The sequence below is a fragment of the Fukomys damarensis genome, unplaced genomic scaffold (assembly GCF_012274545.1).
Source record: "Fukomys damarensis isolate Sample0158 unplaced genomic scaffold, DMR_v1.0_HiC HiC_scaffold_27, whole genome shotgun sequence".
In the NCBI taxonomy this organism is placed as follows: domain Eukaryota; kingdom Metazoa; phylum Chordata; class Mammalia; order Rodentia; family Bathyergidae; genus Fukomys; species Fukomys damarensis.
This window is the reverse complement of record NW_022900939.1, coordinates 46,741,040-46,760,324: the sequence shown is the minus strand read 5'-3', so window position 1 is coordinate 46,760,324 and position 19,285 is coordinate 46,741,040.

Here is a 19,285-nt window from a genome sequence, read left to right as displayed (position 1 = left end):
GGTGGGAGTGCAGACTGGTGCATCCACTATGGAAGTCAATATGGAGAGACCTCAAAGAGCTGGGATTAGAGGTTCCATTAGACCCAGGCATCCCTCTGCTGGGTATCTTTCCAAAAGAATTAAAAGAGTCATACCACAGTGATATATGAGTGCACCTATGTTTATAGCGGCACAGTTTGTAATAGCTAAACCTTGGAAACAGCCCATTTTCCCATCAGTTGGAGATTGGATAAAGATGTGGTTTTTCTATAAAATGGAATATTCAGCCATAAAGAACACAAAATTAGAGTCATTCATAAGAAAATGGATACATATCGAGGATATACTCCTAAGTGAAACAAATAAGGCACACATGTGTAAATACCGAATAGTTTCTCTGGTGTGAAAAACTATAATGCTACATAAGATCCTAATGATATAATTGACAACATGAAATAGGAAGAAAGGGGCTAAAGGTGTAGGGGAAGTGGGAAGGGTAGGGGAAATGTAAAAAGGGAATAGAAAAAAAAAACAAATGAAAAAATGGAAATAAAATATTTGTAAATATGGAAGGGAGGAGGAGGTGAAGCGAGGGGAGGGATAAGGGGAAAAAATGAGAACCAAGACCTGTCATGTAAAGGTGCAAGATCCTAGTGATGAATATAACTGTACTGTATATCTACAATGTACCAGTAAACAATGAGAAAAGCATATTAAAAAAATAAGAAAAATCACATGTTAATGTCGCTAGTTTTCTTAAATGCCTCCTAAGGTTTCTGTCAGAATTCTAAGTATACTGAAAAGAGAGAGACAGCAGTGACACTGACCCTGACCTGGCCGGGGCCCCTCAGTGACCATCTTGTCAGGTCACTGTTTGTGTGGAACACATCCCAATACCATGGGTCAATTTCCAATATGTAATAATTAATTCTATTTTGAAAATTTCACCAAAAGCAAGTAAAAATAAGATAGAAATGCTTGATTTGATTTAAACATTATACATACATGCATCAAAATACCTTATATTCCCCATCAATATATATATATATATATTTTATGTTTTGAACATTAATTACAAATAAATATAATTTAAATGTAAAAAAATTAAAATTAAAAAGACACAAAATATGTTAATACCCTTTATATTGTAAAAAAGAATTTTCATGTCTTACTGCAAAACTGAATATATACTAATGTAAAGATTGAGATACTTTGTATTACTTACATTTAAAATAGACCAGTGAGTTCACTAATTATGCTTAAATTATCCAAAAGCAATTTATATAAAAGAAAACTCTTTTAGCAGTGTTATAAAATTCTATAGTAGTATGTCATTGTAGTTCATATTGTAATCAGTATTATTTTACACATTCCAAATGGTAGACAGTATATTGTTGTTAAACTAGAACAATGCTAACCATTTCATTTCTCAACCACAATTTCAGATTTTACCCTGACTGATGCTTAAAGCCATGTTAGACTCGGGACTAAAATTGAGATGTCTAACAATCTAAATGTTTTGTGTTTTTATTTGGTTCCATTTAAAATTAGATAATAGCATTTAAAAGATTTTCAAAGACAGTTCTTTCAGTAAAAAGAAAAGCCTGGTAATAGCTTTTGGGACCCTTCAAAACCACTTCCAGTCTCAACTCGGGCAGAAGTGATGGACAACACTCCCACCGTTCTGGCGGACTGGCGTGGGTCTAGTTCCCTGCTACTGACAGGAGGGGGTTCTGGTGAACCCAGAGGGCGTCACCTCCTGTGCGGTGCTGTCTTCCCTCTGCCTCATCTCCAGACCATGGGCCATTTAACTCAGAAGCCGCGGGCTCAGTCTGTGTCACCACTCTTGGCTAAATGTTCCCTGTGGTCCTGGGTGCACTTCATTTTAGGAATTACTTCCAATTACTGTGGATCAACTTCAAATATGTAAAGTCTGATGAATGTAAGCATAAAGACCTTGAGAAAAAGATGCGCGCTGAATTGGTTCAATCATTTTATAAATGTTCAACAAGATTGTTTCCATTGCTGTAGTCACTGCCCTAGTTCAAGCAAGCATAAATTTGTATCTAATTCAGTGTCATTAACACTGGGAATACTTAAAAATTGCTGTGATAAATGCACAACATCTAGACTATTATAGCTGCTCTTGTTCCACTTACTCAAATTTATTTCAATTATTTATTATTTTATAACCATTGCCAGAAAAACCTTATTTTCTACTATATTATCTATTTAAGATAGAGTTTTCTTATTTAACAAAATCAAAATTCCTGTGCCTAAAGTTAAATTTCTCCATCAGTTTCCTTAGGTTTTTATTTCTTTGTCTAGTTGACCTTTTATTAGTGACTTCATTGCATCCATATATTTTTAAAAAGCACATTTTAATGTTTGTTATCTACCAGATGTAGTTAGAATCTCAAAAGTTAAAGCTTTAAGGAGCCCTAAATATACTAGTTCACTGGTAAACACGGAATAGGTCTGTGTGATTCTACGCCCACGGTGACGGGGGATGGGAAGTGGGGCGGGGATGAAGGGGCAGTGGCCTTTGCCCGGGCCCCTCTTCTGACACAGCTTCTTTCTGTCCTTAATTTTAAAACCGTGTCACCTATAAGGAGGGGCTTCAGTATTCAACAGGATAGTAAATCTTTGCAGAGCTAACGAACAGAGTAGTTACTGGCAATGCGTGCAGAGGAATCTGACATCTGTACAAGGGTGTTTAGGAAAGTTGTATGTCACGTGGACGTAATCCTGCCCTGCCCTGCCCTACTATTTCGTATTGCAAATGAGAAAAGGAAAATAAACATTGAAAACCTGAAAAAGGAAGAAATGAGGAGACATTCAAAAGCCTGCTTGGGGTGACAATCTCAGGATGCAAAGATTAATTTTAGAACTCTTCAGCCTGTAGGTAAGTAGTGAGCACCATTATAGCCCAGGCCTTCAGATCTAAATTGACCATTTTTCTTTAACGAGCATATTGAAGCCTCAGCTTGCGGTTTCTGTGTCACTGGGTGTTCCTGTTTGGAATAGCACCACCTCTGGCTTCACCACCTGCGACATCAGCTGCACCTTCCACGTGATGAAGCCCCTAGACCCGGCACATCTATCCGTCATGAAGCGTCAACTTCATGGTGAGGAAACCATGTCAGTGACTTAGAGCATTCAACAGAGAGGCAGACTGTAGGACTGGTTTCCTTGATGTTCTACCCTCTTTCATCTTATGCTGGGAAATATGTTCTCTGATTTCAGCCAGATTATGTCCTTAGTGGAATCTCTTACTTTAAAGGACTTCGTGTATGGCTCTATCATTCTGTCTATAATTGCCACATTAATATCTCTGAAATGATGCTTCACTTCTTTCACTGTCATGTTCTAATGGCACCTGTACAGAATAAGTAACACCCTCTTTATTTTATATCCAAAGTCCTGAATCACTTGATTGCTTTTTACTGTATCAGCCTTCTGTTTTACTAACCACTTCCCAAACACTGAATTCAGAGTGACTCCTGGATATAATTTGCATTTAACCGTTTCCCTTCCCATCTTGAGTTTAGCTACTTTCTCCACTCATATGAAATGCTCTCTTCTCACTCTTCTCATGGCAGCCCGACACCTCTGTGGATTTTCCTGAACCGGAAGTTGTCTCCGTTGGCAAAAGGCATATAGAGCTTTCTATCTAAACCAGAGGCTAAAAGGTGCAAGTGACCCTTGCAGGGGACACTTGGCCCTATCTGGCGACACACCCAGCCACCTGGCCATTGCAGCAGACGGTGACAGATCCCTCTCCGAGAACTACCGACCCCAGCCGTAGCATTGCTGTCGAGAAGCCCTCCCTGAGTCCTGCTGACTTTCCTTCCATTCAGCCCACAATTTGATTTCTATCTGTATATGTTTAATCGTCTGTACTGGAATAATATGACAGCATTGTATGTAAAATTTTCTTTTCTCAAAAGACTAGTAAAAGCCCTGAGGGCACTCAAAAATGTTATAAATCTACCACTTATTAAAGAATAAACATACAGAAAGAAAATTACTTACCAATAAATCTACGTTATCTTCAATGTGTACATTCTTTGATGACCTTGATAACTCAGTTGCCATTTGAGAATTTTTTAATAATGAAAATCAATTAGGATTTTCTGGTAAAGAAAGATTGTATAGGTCAATACACACTTTAATTGATGTGCAGAAAAACAGACGTGTTACAAATGTCACTGTGATTTTGCTACTGAGAGGAAGTGCAGAGTCTGAGGTCTGCAGAGCTAGTACGTCTTCACTGACGTTATCACTTGCCTCCCTCACGTTGCATTTGTATCCCCTGTATATTATCAGATCATAGTGCAATCAAGCTGGAGATCAATAGCATAAGAAACTATATCAATTAGGTTGCACTGTGCCATGACCACATCGTGCTTTATGACAGCCTCTCAGCTGCCGGTGGTGGGTGGTGCTAAATCTGCTCCAGTTTGTTTGTCTTCCTCTAAATGGAGCATCTAGCTCTTGGGCAAAACAAAACATTCAATTATCTTGCCAATTTTCTATAAATATTTGAAAATGATTGCTATTGGAATACATAAACAGTTTCTTAAGTTCCCTTATGAAATGAGCCAGTGCATCGTGCTGACTAATGAAAGGTCCGTGTTTACGTCGTGTGCAGTAGTCTCCCACACGTGGGCAACTGACCGGAGCCAGGGGTCCTGCTCCCCAGGACAGTGCCCGAGCTGCGACTCTGCCATCCGCTGTCCTCCCAGCCTGCCCCCACATACCCTCTACACATAGCTTTCACAAACATTGTGCTTTCACTTACTTACTTTTACTTACATCCTCGTATATCTTTCCATTTCTCCTCGTGTAACCTGTATGTCTCCCCCCACCAAGTTTTCCACTCATAAAATGAACTTTATCTTTTCCTCCCCCATCCCAACTTCTTCCTTAAATTGCTGGCCTTAACTCATCCACCTCAATTGTCAAATTTTCAAAAAGATTTATCTTCCAAGCCATACCACTGCCTATAAACCAATAGTATCTCTACCCCTTCAGTTACTTACACTGCCATTTTTGTCATTAGCATTTTGCATTTTATATTAATTTTTCCTTCAGATTGTAAGAACCTGGATGTAAGGACTATGATTTAGACATTTCGCATCAGACTCAAGACCCACTACAATGTGTTGCACATAGTAATTGTTGATGATGTGGTAGCTGGACAAATGTTGAATGATACATAATATGTAATGTTATTTCCAAGGTAGATCATAACAATGAAGCTATAAAACATGAAATAAAATGTTTTACCAGTAATACTGTACATGTCAGAAAAGAATCACAGGAGTGTTTCCAACATGATAACCAAATAACATCTCTGTACTTTGTTGCAGACGAGGTAACCAAAAATGACGTGTGGACCTTGTCTGGATTCTGCTTTGGACAAAGTAACTACAAAGGGATGTCTTTGATCCAATCAGAGAAAAGTGTATGTGGAATGCACACTAGAGAGTAGAGGGGCCTGTGGTGGGACAGAAGCATGCCTGTTGTGTCCCAGATAGCTCTCACTAGTCAGGGATGCACACAGAATTACTTTTAAACAGCATGTTCAATACTGGCTCTAAAATAGTAAAAAAAAGTATAAGGGCAAAAGAAGTTTACAACCTTTGGCCAAATATTGATACTCTGAGTTTTAGCAGAGTAAAGGGTATAAACTGTTCATTGCACCATCTCAAGGTAGTCTAAATATTTTCATAAGAAGGACCCTGAGATGCATACAGCACTGTTGGGAAGCAGCCTGTCAGTCACCCTTGCAGTGGGGGACTAAGCACCCAGAGCCTGTTACTACCCCGAGAGGCTCTGGTGACACGTGCACATGTCCGCTTCACTGTGTTTAACCCAACACGTGACACAGTCCTCAGCACCCACCGATGACTGGCAGGATGGCTCACTGCTCTGTATGCCCAGAAACCTCCCGAGGGCTTAGAGTCTGATGTTTACTTGTCTTTCTCCAAGGACCCCGCATTATGATTCCTAGAGTCTGCTTAAAGGGTGTTGGGGTCAACACCACAGCCAGCCACCGACTGAGAGCACGTGTTCTTTCATCCTCTTCAAAAACCACTCGTACAGTATGTGTTCGCAGTCTGTAAGGTTCCCATTCCCCGTGTGGAGCTGCACCACATCTCAACTCGTTTTCTCACCCCTTTTCCTTCCCACCTCTCCCCTCAATCTCTCACCCTCCCCCCGCTTTGAGAAGGGTCTCTGCTCTTGTCTCTCTGATCCTAGTCAAGCACTCTACACTTTTGGAGGCCGCTTTCTTTGGTGATGTTTCTATTCTTCAAACTATCCCTTTCCCGACATTCCTACTTGAGAAAACTTCCAATTTTTCCTTTCATCTTCCCTTTCCTAGTCTTTTTCAGAATGATCTTCTTTCTCTGCAAATTTCTATAGTTCTTCTTGGATATTTTTCCTAATTATCGTTACATATTAGCACATGGTACAAACTTCACTCCTCCGATTAACCTGCAGCACTGTGAAAGCTCAGTTTGTCTGATTTATCTTTGTATCTCTATTCTCTGCCACAGTGGTCTGTGCTTAGCAAGTGTTTGGTAAACATTAATTAAAAAGCAGGTTGCAAAGTGCTAACAGAAGTGAGACAGTTTGACATAAAGCAGTACCTTTACAAATCTAAAATATGATTTTTCATATTTTAAATTATTATTATAATTATTATAAATTATTTCATTGGCCTGTATCAAAAATTGAATAAGTGGGCTGGGGATTCAGTTCAGTGATGCATTTGCCTGCCTTGCAAGTAGAAGGTCCTGAGTTCCATCCCTGGTACAAAAACAAAACAAAACAAGTTTTTAAGCTGGGTGTGTTGGCACATGCCTATAATCCCAGCACTCAGGAGGCTGAGGCAGGAGGATCACTGTGAGTTCGAGACCAGCCTGGACTACATAGTGAGTTCCAGGTCAGTCTCAACTACATAGTGAGACCCTGTCTCAAAAAAAAAAAATTGAATAAGTTTTTTTGCATGTCACACTTAATCTCAATTGTAGACTTTTACAGATGGGGAACTAAATCTTGGACATGCTATGTACTTTGTTTATAATGGTCTACTGGAGACTCAAATAAACATGTGCCCATAGTCAACCCTTTTCACTTTTTTATTGTTTAATGTGCTTAGGAAGCACTGAAGTTTTAAGGACATACCTCAGTGAGGTTTTAAAAATAACTTTACAGGGCCAGGGATTTCGCAAAGTGGTTCTAGCATCTGCTTCACAAGTGCAAGGACCCAAGTTCGATCCCTGGTACAAGAAAATAACGCTAATTTTACAAAATGGAATGACAAAATTAAATAGATGGTATTTCCATTCCTCACTCCTTATTTAATGAAGAAATTTTTCTTTCATTGTTTATGCAGTGAATTTTAATTTTTGCCTTGACAACCTAGAAGATAGTATATTCATGCTATTTGTCATTATTTTCTCTATTGCCTATTCTTTCACTCAGTGATTTCACATATTGAAATAATTTGCGTGAATGTGTTGAAATATAACTTTCACTGAATTTATCAAGAATAATTCTTAGTGAAAATGAGGAGTTGCATCTCTTGCCCAAATGTAGGTCCGTGACGAGCCTACCTGAACAGCGCTTCACGTTCTAAGGCCCGTCTTCCTGTCCACGTCTGGGACGGTTCTCAGAACCAACTTCTCATTCTGAAGAGAAAAGCCACTTAGTTGATGGCTTCAGTTTCCGCTTGCTTCAGATGGTTTTGCTTCTTTTATTCCAGAAATCTTTCCAATCTGCAAGGATGAGGCAATTGTGAGAATACTTAAAATGTGGTTCTTTAAAGCCAATTGCAAAAGTGTATTTTTAAAATCATTTGGGAAATGCATGGCTTCCCGAGATGGTCCCTTCTGAGGGTTCATCTGAATGCATGAGCCCGGATCTGTGTGCTGCACACACATGTAAATATCTGAGTATTTTTCCGCCATGCATAACATCTGCAGATCGTGCTATGCCTATTTCTGTTTCCCTGCTGTACTTATATCTTACATATGATGCAACTACAACCCACCAGAAATTTCACAAAGATTTGAAAAGGAGCAATTGGCCTGGAACAGGGAGACAGCAGTGTTTCCATGAGGAAGGTGTGGCACTGCGCTGCCCACAGAGCCCGGGCAGAGTCTCGGGGCACTTCGGGCGGTCCAGGCTGGGCACTGAACTGCATTTCCTGGGATGCTTCCCAGAGGTGCTGCTGTGGACGGCATGGGGCAGACGCAGAGTCGATGACTGAATATCTGGTAACATCAGCCTCTTAGCGACTTCTGGATGGTGGCAGCACATTAAAGACTCAGAAACACAGGTCAAGGAAAGAAAAACTCATTTTGTGTTTCAAACACCTTTTATAACGGTTCATCTTTTTCTTTACATACCCTTTAATAACACCCCATCATCCATGTCCATGTTAAGTAGAACTGTAATATTCAGGCTGACGTTCCCTTACATTCCTTCCATCAAATCAATACATTTTAATGCCTTAAACAAGTTTCCTATGTTTTTATTCAGTTTGTCATTTAAAAATGTAAAATGATGGCAAGATTTTTAATCACTCGGAGTGTCAGCATCCTTATTGGTAAGATAGGGGCAACCACACCTATTTACAAGGTAGTTGAAAGTAAGAGTCCCCCAGACCCCCACGTGGGCAGGCGACTGTCCACTCCATGGTTCTGGGGCAGTTCCTCCAGCCTAGCTGCCCAGCACTGATATTTCCACACCACCTCACCTTGCCTTTGATAGTTTTCAGCTTCAAGAATATTACATGAGTGAGCACACAGCACTGAAGAGGTAAAATTTTTTCTACATCAAACACTAAATAAGCTCTAAGACACCAAGGACCTCAAAGTAGTGTGTGTCCAGAGTTCCTGGCTCCCAGATCCAAAGCTTAGGACGCCTCCAAGGCTGCACTGCTCAGTGTGTGTCCATCAGTGTGCCCCAAATTTGTAACTTTGTGAAAGATACGGTGCTTGGGATCTGGCGTCTGCAAGCTCGAAGCAGTCCCTGTGGTTGGTGCCTCCCACCCTCACTCCCTCTGCAGGTGATCGGGTACCTGGCTCCTCTGTATCTAAGTTTTTATCAAGAAAGAATATGCACAGCTTGTATTTAAATATGCAACGTCTGCTATTCTCATAGCCTTTACTTTTATGATACTAATGATAACATTGGACCATTAAGAAATGACGATTCGAGTGCTCTATAAATGGTGAATCATTACATACGTTAACTGAGCAGAAGAATAAATTGATACTTGGACATTTTTATACTTCAGCTTATAGTTTTACCTGTTTCATATCTCAAATGAGGGGCCAACCTCAGGCAGTATTTTCACAAACATATCAATAAGTCAATAAGGCATGATGTTCATGTAAATTAATGTATAATTATCTACGGTTATATATAATCATAGGTAATTATATAACACAAATACTGAACTGACATCATCTCTGTGCCACTGTAACGAATTCTGTTCAGTATTAGTTGTGACACAAAAGATTTTATAAAATCAATTCTGAGACGCACTTAGTAAATTCTAAAAATTTACAGTCAGCGTGCTTCTCAGAGTGAATATCCATAAAACTGCTGCTTATTTTTACACTGAAAGATTTTCATTACATATACAACAACTATGCCACAAATTCTGTAGCACAGTTCAGGAAGTGCGAAATCCTGTGCGTGCCTAGAGGCTCCTGTGGACGTAAGCACACTATGCAATTAGCTCCCAACCTTGTGTGCATTCCAGTTACTGATTTTTTGTGCTGATTTTGTAGAACAGAAGAACTCTTGTTGTACCCGAGTCATTAAGTGGCCTGACAGAGGTAATAGACTTCTCTAGCATTGGATTCTGCGTTCAGAGGCCAAGTTGTGAATTATGAACAAGTACCTTATAAAAAAATTTGGGAAGAGTACTTAACCCACAGCAGCTTGGATTAGCCTGGACCCTTATGTAAAAATGCAAAGGTATCAGCTCTGGAATCCCAGAAAGGGATTCTAATTAAGAAGGGAAAAATCTCTCAGAGGTGACTCAGGTTCATGTCTTTTGCACCTTGATCTAAATATCATTTTTCTTTACTTTAAATTTCTCCTAAAGCAAAGAAGCAAAACCAAATTAGTATAACAATTCTGTAAGATAAACTCAACATTAGCCATTAGTACTATACTAGCTTGAATTTTTATAAAGGTATCTGTGCTTCTAATTGCTTGAAATATTCTCGTGTTATTCTCCTACCCCACATATAGTTTCTATGGTACATGAGAGACCAATGACCCCATGTTTTATATAGTTTGAGAGCAGAATCTAACTTCAGCTTGAGAAGTGAGAGCAGACAACAACCCTATCATCATGAAAACAGGAGGGGTCCCAACATTCCCAGCCCCCGGACTCTGTCACTCTATCACCCCTGCCCTTTTCTGTACTTTCTAAGGCTGCAGACCACCCACTCAGCCCCCCAGAAAACACTGGTTTTCCACAATGGAATTCGGATGAGCGTATGTCTTACTTCCAGGAGAGCCTCATGTAGGGGCAGACACATGGCCAATGCTTTCAATAATGGGAAAGCAGTGACACAGAACCCAGGGCGCAGCAGAAGGTAGCCAGCTAACAGAGCTGGCCAGGGAGAAGCAGCCAGGTCTGCCTCAGAGCCAGCGAGTGGCTGGATGGGAGATGTGCACAGGGATCGACTGAGTGGTTACGCCTGTAGGTTTCCTGTGCAGCCCATCTTTTAACCCCTCAGAGAGAGTCCCGCAGTGCATTCCTCCTCAGGTAATATCACTGATTACCGTGGCCCTGATGCGTTCTCCATGCGAGTATTTCCAGGTATATACTGCAGCTCTAGAGTAGATTTTGTTTTGCTTTGAGCTTCTCCAGGGGTTTGAGTTTTGAGCCTGAGCACAAGGTGGCAGGAGCACCGCAGGCTCTGACAGGTCCTGCCCTGGGCAGTGCATGGCAGAGGAGTCTGTCTGAAGACCCAGATGCGGAAGTGGGGGAGGACAAGGGGATGCTCAGGAGGGAACAGCACTGGGGAGGGGTTTCCTGGGCCTCGGCTGTGTTACCCTCAGCAGCACTGGAGGGGCGTTCAGGTCACAGAGCTACAAAGGGCAGCAGGAGCTCGTGTCTGCTGACCTGGGACTTACCTACTGCTGCACTGTGGGTGAGGTCTGGCAGAGTGTGCAGAACAAGCACATCTTAAATCTGCTTGTGTAGCCTATTTAAAAATAAATGCATGTGTAAAAAATTTGAGTTTTCTCCTCAGACCAAAGTGTGGGACCTAAATTACAAGCCCTTGCTAAATGGCAAAGGGCCTAGGAGACAGTGTCCTGAACCCCTCCCATTGTGGCCACAGCCCCGACCTTTGTTGCAGCCCTGGCCTAAGAATGTGTATCACTCTTGTATTGTTTGAAGTCCGGATCTGAATCTACTTGTAAATTAGAGACTCCAGACATAGAGCCCCAAGTTAACTGACAAACTGTTTGCTCATCCGGAGTGTCTTGGTGACCTTTGAGACATCCTATGGGTGGTACCTGTCACTCATCAATATGTGACTGTTGAGCATGTGACTGCTGACCACCAGCTCAAGTCAGCAGACCTTTGTCCCCTGTCTGTGAGCCCAAAAATGTTAACCCCCTCTTTTACGCCCTATAAGAGGACCTCAGCCCCTGAGCTAGGTGCCTCTCTGAGCCAGCCACTTGGTTCTGAGAGTGCCGTCTGGCCAGACTAATAAAGGTCTTTTACCATCTAGCCTGGTGTGTTCCTTCCTGGGTTTCTCGTTCCTCGATAGTGCTCAAGGAGCCTCACTGGGCTTTAGCCCCCAACATTGCAAAGGCCTTTTGGGCTGTTTGCGCTCCGTGGAGTGGAAGTGAGACTTTTAAGTCTTACATATTGGAGGCCCCAGCAAGATACCCAGGCGGGAACTGTAAATCCGGCCAAGATTCTCTGTTGCGGGATCCAGGAGGAGATTCTCAGACACAGACCTTTGAAAGCCTCCAGAGGTAAGCTTTGTGCCGGTTGCAACTGTCTTGTTTGTCAGGATGGCTGTTTGCGCTCCGTGGAGTGGAAGTGAGACTTTTAAGTCTTACATATTGGAGGCCCCAGCAAGATACCCAGGCGGGAACTGTAAATCCGGCCAAGATTCTCTGTTGCGGGATCCAGGAGGAGATTCTCAGACACAGACCTTTGAAAGCCTCCAGAGGTAAGCTTTGTGCCGGTTGCAACTGTCTTGTTTGTCAGGATCGAGGTGGCCGACGGGCCGGGAAACCTCCCCTGACCCCGGCCCTGACGAGGACTCCGGGTAGTAGAATCAAAGCTTTTCTTTTTGTGTGGCGCCTGTCTGTCTTGTCAGTGTCTTGTGTGTTGAGTGTTAAACTAAATTTGTTCCTAGGGTCAAGATGGGAGGATCCAGTTCCAAGAACACCCCATTGGACTGTTTTCTCACTAATTTTAAATTGGCTTTCTCTCCTGAGCAGGAAGATGAATATGGAAGAAAGTTTTCTCCAGGGAAACTCCGGGCCCTCTGCAAGCTGGAATGGCCAGCCTTCGGAGTAGGCTGGCCAGCTGGAGGTTCTTTTGAACCGAGACTTTGTCGGGCGGTATGGGAGAAGGTCACCGGACACCCTAGCCACCCCGACCAATTCCCTTATATTGACATCTGGGCCCGGGCCTGCGACAGGCCTCCGGCATGGTTGCAATGCTGCTCCTTGTGCACCAATTCTCGTATTCTGGTGATGGCACCGAGTGAGATAAAGACCTTAAGGCAGCAGGCACCCAGGCCAGTCCTCTCGCAGGAGCCAGACCCCTTAGAGCCTAATGACCCCGGGATGAGACCCCCTTCCTATGCAGAATCACCCTCTGGGGAGAAGGGAATCAAGTCTATCTACCCGTCCCTTCCAAGGGAGGGAGAAGTTCTAGATTCCACAACCTCTCCCTCCCGCACCCGAAGGCGCTCTGCATATGGACCCCCAGAGGCACCCCTGGGGGGACGGGACCTGGTCCCTGTGTTTCCATTGAGGGAGGTAAAACAGGGTCACTATGTGTACATTCCTTTCTCTACGAGTGATTTGTATAACTGGAAACATCAGAATCCCCCATTCTCCGAAAAGCCGCAGGCCCTAATTTCCCTTCTCGAGTCTGTGTTTAATACTCATGACCCCACCTGGGATGATTGTCAGCAACTTTTGCAGGCCCTGTTCACATCTGAGGAGCGAGAAAGGATCAGAGGACATGCTATTCGGTCGGTGCTGGGGGAGGGGCTGAAGGACCCATTGATGTCCAGCAGCAGGCCCGAATTGACGCTCAACTCCCCTCCACCCGTCCTCAATGGCAATTGAACTCCACAGGAGGTAAGGAAGCTCTTCGCAATTACCGTCAGCATCTCCTGGCCGGCCTTAGGGGAGCCGCTCGCAAGACTACCAATTTGAGTAAGGTAAGCGAGGTCCTTCAAGGGCCAGAGGAATCCCCATCTACCTTCCTGGAACGTTTGCTGGAGGCATATCGTAGGTACACTCCCTTTGATCCAGATGCCCCAGCGAACAGGCGGGTGATTAATCTGGCTTTTGCAACTCAGTCAGCCCCAGATATTCGCAGAAAGTTACAGAGGTTGGAGGGTTTTGAGGGAGAAAATAGAGAAAAACTGATGAGCATAGCAATGAAGGTGTTCACGAATAGAGATCCACTTGAGGATAGAATGGCTAAAAAGATGGGAAAGGCAAGTGTTACGGCATTGAGGGAAGAAGAATGTATGCAGAAGGAGAGAGAGAGAGACGGGAAAATAAGGGAGAGAGATGGCCGCGGGTAGATAGAGATCAATGTGCGTACTGCAAAGAAAGAGGACATTATAAGAAGGACTGTGAGAAATGGAGAAAGAAAAAGGAATAGGAAAAGGAAAAAGGATAAATATTTTTACTAATAGCCGTTATGCTTTTGCTACTGCCCATGTGCATGGACAGATTTACCAGAATAGAGGACTCTTGACATCCAATGGAAAAGAGATTAAAAACAAAACTGAAATACTGGCCCTGCTACAAGCCATCTGGCTGCCGAGGGAGGTTGCTATCATCCATTGTCCAGGACATCAAAAGAATTCCAGCCCCGAAGCAATCGGGAACAACGGGGCTGACCGAGCAGCAAAGCAAGCCGCCCAAAAATCAGTGGGGAAAGAACTGGTGCTGCTGCCTACGCCTGTGCTCCCAGAAAGACCCGAGTACACAGAAGAAGAAATAACAGAAATGAACAAGAACCACTGGACAAGAGGGAAGCACGGATGGTGGACAACGAATGACGGGAAAATTGTCTTGCCAGCGGCAGTAGCCGACACTTTGCTGAACGAGCTCCATGCAGCCACACATCTGGGAGACAAAAGGATGATGGCCCTCCTGCAGCCCCACTTTGTCAGCAGAGGACTAGCCCAGAAGGCCCGAGACAGGGTGAGACGGTGCCCCACCTGCCTCAAGGTAAACCGAATCGGGTAACAGGGCCCCCGGGGGTCTGATATAGAGGGCTGACTCCAGGAGAACATTGGGAATTGGACTTTACTGAAATGAAATTAGGTATGTATGGCTATAAATATCTTCTAGTATTTATAGATACATTTTCAGGGTGGGTAGAAGCTTACCCCACTAAAAAGGAAACAGCTGAGGTAACAGTGAAAAAGCTCTTAACTGAAATAGTTCCTCGATTTGGCCTGCCCCTAGCCCTGGGGTCCGACAATGGCCCAGCCTTCACGGCTAAAGTGTCTAAACTGATTAGCCGTAGTATTGGAATTGAATGGAAATTACATTGTGATTATAGGCCTCAGAGTTCAGGACAGGTAGAAAGGGCTAACCGAACACTAAAGGAGATTTTAACCAAAGTAAGCCTGCAGACTGAATTAAATTGGGTCGAGCTTCTCCCTTTTGCTCTGTTGCACGTACGATGCACTCCCAAACCTCTGAACCTGTCACCCTTCCAAGTCATCTATGGGCGTACTCCTCCACTGGTTCCCCATATAGATATAGAATTGAAAGAAAAATTTTCCCATCTGAGGCTGCTTAGGTCTCTGAGAGCTTTGCATGAAATACAGTCTCAGTTGCAAGAAGGAGTCAGGGAGTCTGTGACACTCCCATCTGAAAAACCCCTACAGCCGCTGCCCTATAAGCCTCGAGAATTGGTTTATATTCGCAGGTTCGATTCCAAGACATTAGAGCCACGATGGAAGGGGCCTTTCCCGGTCATCCTGTCTACCCCCTTGGCTGTGAAGGTCGCTGGACACGTGACGTGGATCCACCGAAACCACCTGAAGCCCAGGACAAACGACAACCCAGAGACGCCCGAGAGATGGAAAGTTGTCAGCAAGCCCGGAGAACTGAAAGTAAAACTTCGATCAGCTGGACCTGCCTCATCATCATCTGGGTGATTTTCCCTGGGACTATAACAGCTTTGCCCAAAGGAAACTTAAGCCATACTAAAAATGTTTGGGTGCAGTTAGCTGAATTCTTAAATTTGACTGAAATTTGTTTAAATGCTGATATGAACTTCCATTATGTACTTGGAAACTGCCTGATTCCAGTGTGTGCCCCACTAGAAGGTATTAGGCCATATACTATATTTAAAGACATCCCAGAAAAGAAGCTTAGTTATGCTGATAGTTTTCAATAGGGACAGGCAATCTGCCGTAAACCAAAAAATGCTATCACACTATATACTCCCAGACTAGTTGTGTCCAATGAAACCCACTGTGCTAGATATGAAAACTGTACTTCCCGGTGTTTAAAACTTAAACGGACAAATAGAATGAAATGCCCCAAAGAGTAGGTCACTTATAACAATTGTCACATTACCTTGCCGCTGGGATGGTTTTATACTTGTGAAGGAATAACTTATAACTACATTCCAGCAAATTTGACCAAAGCCCGCTGTTTTCTCAGTAGATTAACAGTTGTGCTACCCGAAAGGGGAGATCTCCTTACTCCAAACAGAATGAAATGGTGGTCCCCCTATACTTCACCAGGGTGCGACGATGATGTGGGATTTTTAACAGATGCTGAAGTTATTCCTATGATTATTTCTGTAATAGGTCAGCCTGCAATTGGAATCCATGCTGAAAAGGCGGCTAGAAAACTAGCTTGCAAGGTAGTCAAGGAACTAAACACCACCTCTGCAGCCCTGGCACTAATTAACCAAGAGCTCCAGGAGCAGAGACAGGCAATCTTAGACAACAGAGCAGCAATAGACTATTTGCTGTTATTTCACCATCAGGGTTGTGAAAGAATTAAAAATATGTGCTGCTTCAATCTGACGAATTGAGAGCAAGACATAAAAGCACTCAAAGACTTAGCTACAAAGGTTCATAATGAACAGATAGGCTGGGATTTGTTTAAATGGCTAACGAGTTGGTTGCCTGACATTACCTGGTTAAAGCAGCTGATACTTTGTATAATGGCATTAGGAATTTGTATTATGATAACCTGTTGCTTTTTACAGTGTATTCCTTTCTCAAGAATTAGAACTAGATATAAATAAATCAATGATTTGATTTAGGCCCAAAAATCAGTGGGGAATGTGGGACCTAAATTACAAACCCTTGCTAAATGGCAAAGGGCCTAGGAGACAGTGTCCTGAACCCCTCCCATTGTAGCCACAGCCCCGACCTTTGTTCCAGCCCTGGCCTAAGAATGTGGATCACTCTTGTATTGTTTGAAGTCCGGATCTGAATCTATCTGTAAATTAGAGACTCCAGACATAGAGCCCCAAGTTAACTGACAAACTGTTTGCTCATCCGGAGTGTCTTGGTGACCTTTGAGACATCCTATGGGTGGTACCTGTCACTCATCAATATGTGACTGTTGAGCATGTGACTGCTGACCACCAGCTCAAGTCAGCAGACCTTTGTCCCCTGTCTGTGAGCCCAAAAATGTTAACCCCCTCTTTTACTCCCTATAAGAGGACCTCAGCCCCTGAGCTAGGCGCCTCTCTGAGCCAGCCACTTGGTTCTGAGAGTGCCGTCTGGCCAGACTAATAAAGGTCTTTTACCATCTAGCCTGGTGTGTTCCTTCCTGGGTTTCTCGTTCCTCGATAGCGCTCATTGGGCTTTAGGGCCCAACATTGCAAAGGCCTTTTGGGCTGTTTGCGCTCTGTGGAGTGGAAGTGAGACTTTTAAGTCTTACAAAAGGTGAGACCTACCAGAGGCCAGTCCGGCTCATTTGTCACAGCTGTAACAGAAATCGCTGTAATCAGAGGCCTGGTTAACATCTCCATCCAGGTGTCACAGAAAGACCGTGCAGGTGCAGCGACTCTCACCGAGAGGGAGCTGCCGCCTGCCTCCAAAGGGAAGGGAGGAGGGGGTAAAGGGAGGGCAGGGATAAGGGGAAAAATGAGAACCAAGACCTGTCATGTAAAGGTACAAGATCCCAGTAATGAATGTAACTGTACTGTACACCTAGAATGTACCAATAAACTCAATGAGAAACAAAACAAAACCAACCAACAAATAAAAAACCAAAAAAGCGAGCTGAGCTACCATCCAGCACGAGCCAGGACCGCGAGGCCGCACGCAGCCGCGCCCTTTCCTTCCTCTGCGCTGGCTCTCAGGTGGAAGCTATGTGTCCCATCTGGGTTACCACCCTGACGGTCTGCCCACCAGCTCCCCGTCCAGCAGCCAGGGGTGTCTTTTGGAGCTTGTGTCAGTCGTGCCAACTGCTTGTTCGGTTCTTATTCCACTTTATCCTGAGACTGGCCTGGAACTCTCCACACGCACACCACAGCTTTCAGCGGCGCTCTGCCCACGCACGGTCTGACCTGCGCGGCCCCCAGCCTGCTCCGGCCGCCCTCCCGGCTCGCTGGCATCCACTGACACACAGCAGGGCCCTGCCCACCCCGCGGGGTCTGCAGGTGCTCCTCTCTGGGCTGCCGCTCCAGAAGCTGCTGGAATGTCAGCTCCCCCGGAAGGCCTGAGCCTCCTCACCTGTGATCTCCCGCTATCTTTCTTTCTTTCTTACTTTCTTTCTTTCTCTCTCTCTCAAGCTTTCTATTTATTTCTGGCATAATATATGTTCTCTTTATTGCTGTGAACCCTCTTACACTCAGCTTCGTGAAAGCAGACTCTGCCTTGCTCACTGCTGTTTGATATTTGTTTTCATATCAGGTCTCTAGTGCAGCGCCTGACACACAATGGCTTCCTAACTGGTTGTAAATGAATAACGTGAATGCTCACTAAGAATAAAGAAGGAGCGAGCACAGGCAAGCGGGAGAGGGCGCCTTCTTCAAGGGCTACAGGTGTTATTTATTCTGCTAAGTAGTTAAACTCACTGCCTTCCTGATCAGGGAAAGGGATTCAAATAACTGTGGGGACTTGAGCAGACTTTGATGAGTAAGTTTGAAAATCGTGAGTTCAATCACTGGAAATTCCACAGTGAGGCTGGGTTACTAAACAGTAGGTTATGACCAGCTATTTTCCACGTTTGAGTCCAAAGAAGCCGAAATAACAATAAACTTCATTAGGATTCTACACATATATATCAATAAATATTTTCTACTAGGGACAAGAATTGAAGAAAAACAATCTGAAAATCCTATGTGCCCAGCTTTTTTACATTTCTAATGTATCGCCTTTTCATTCTAAACACTATGTGCTATTCCTTTTTGGTTTTCTTGCTCATTTTTAGTGGAATTTATCCATTCTGTAAGAGCAGGAAATCTGTCTTAATGTAGAGACAGTGACCAAAGCAGTCACACAAAGGACAAGGCCGTGACTGGAAAAGGTGTCTCCCGTGTAGCAGGCGTGGTTCTGGGCTCACACACGCGCTCCGACTCGTTCAGCACTAACATGAAAGCGACGGGTCGGGCTCTGCTAGGGTCTCCACCATGAAGGAAGCAAAGCACAAGGAGGCAAGCTCACCTGCCCGGGTCTCGGCGGCGGGCAGTCTGGTTCTCACCGAGCCCCGCGTCCTCCCGGAATGGCCTCCCGCTCTTTCTTCGCCGTCCTGGTTCCTTTTCCCATGCGGGGCCGAAGGCGGCTCTCAGGCGCACTACATGCCGAACCACAGAGCCACATCCCCAGCGCCGGACTTGTTATTTGGGAAAAGGAGTTCTGAGCGCTGCAGGTGCGTTCTACAGCTACCGGGATTGCATTAGCAGAGAGGAAGTAGGAAGTCGCAGCAGTAGACGTAATTAGTTGTTATGCTGTTTGGAAATGATGAGCTTTTTCAAAAAAGTATCCAGTTTTTATTGATGGGCAACACCAACGGTGAACAGTAAGATTTTGCTGTTGCCCTCTTTCCCTTCTTCGGTGAA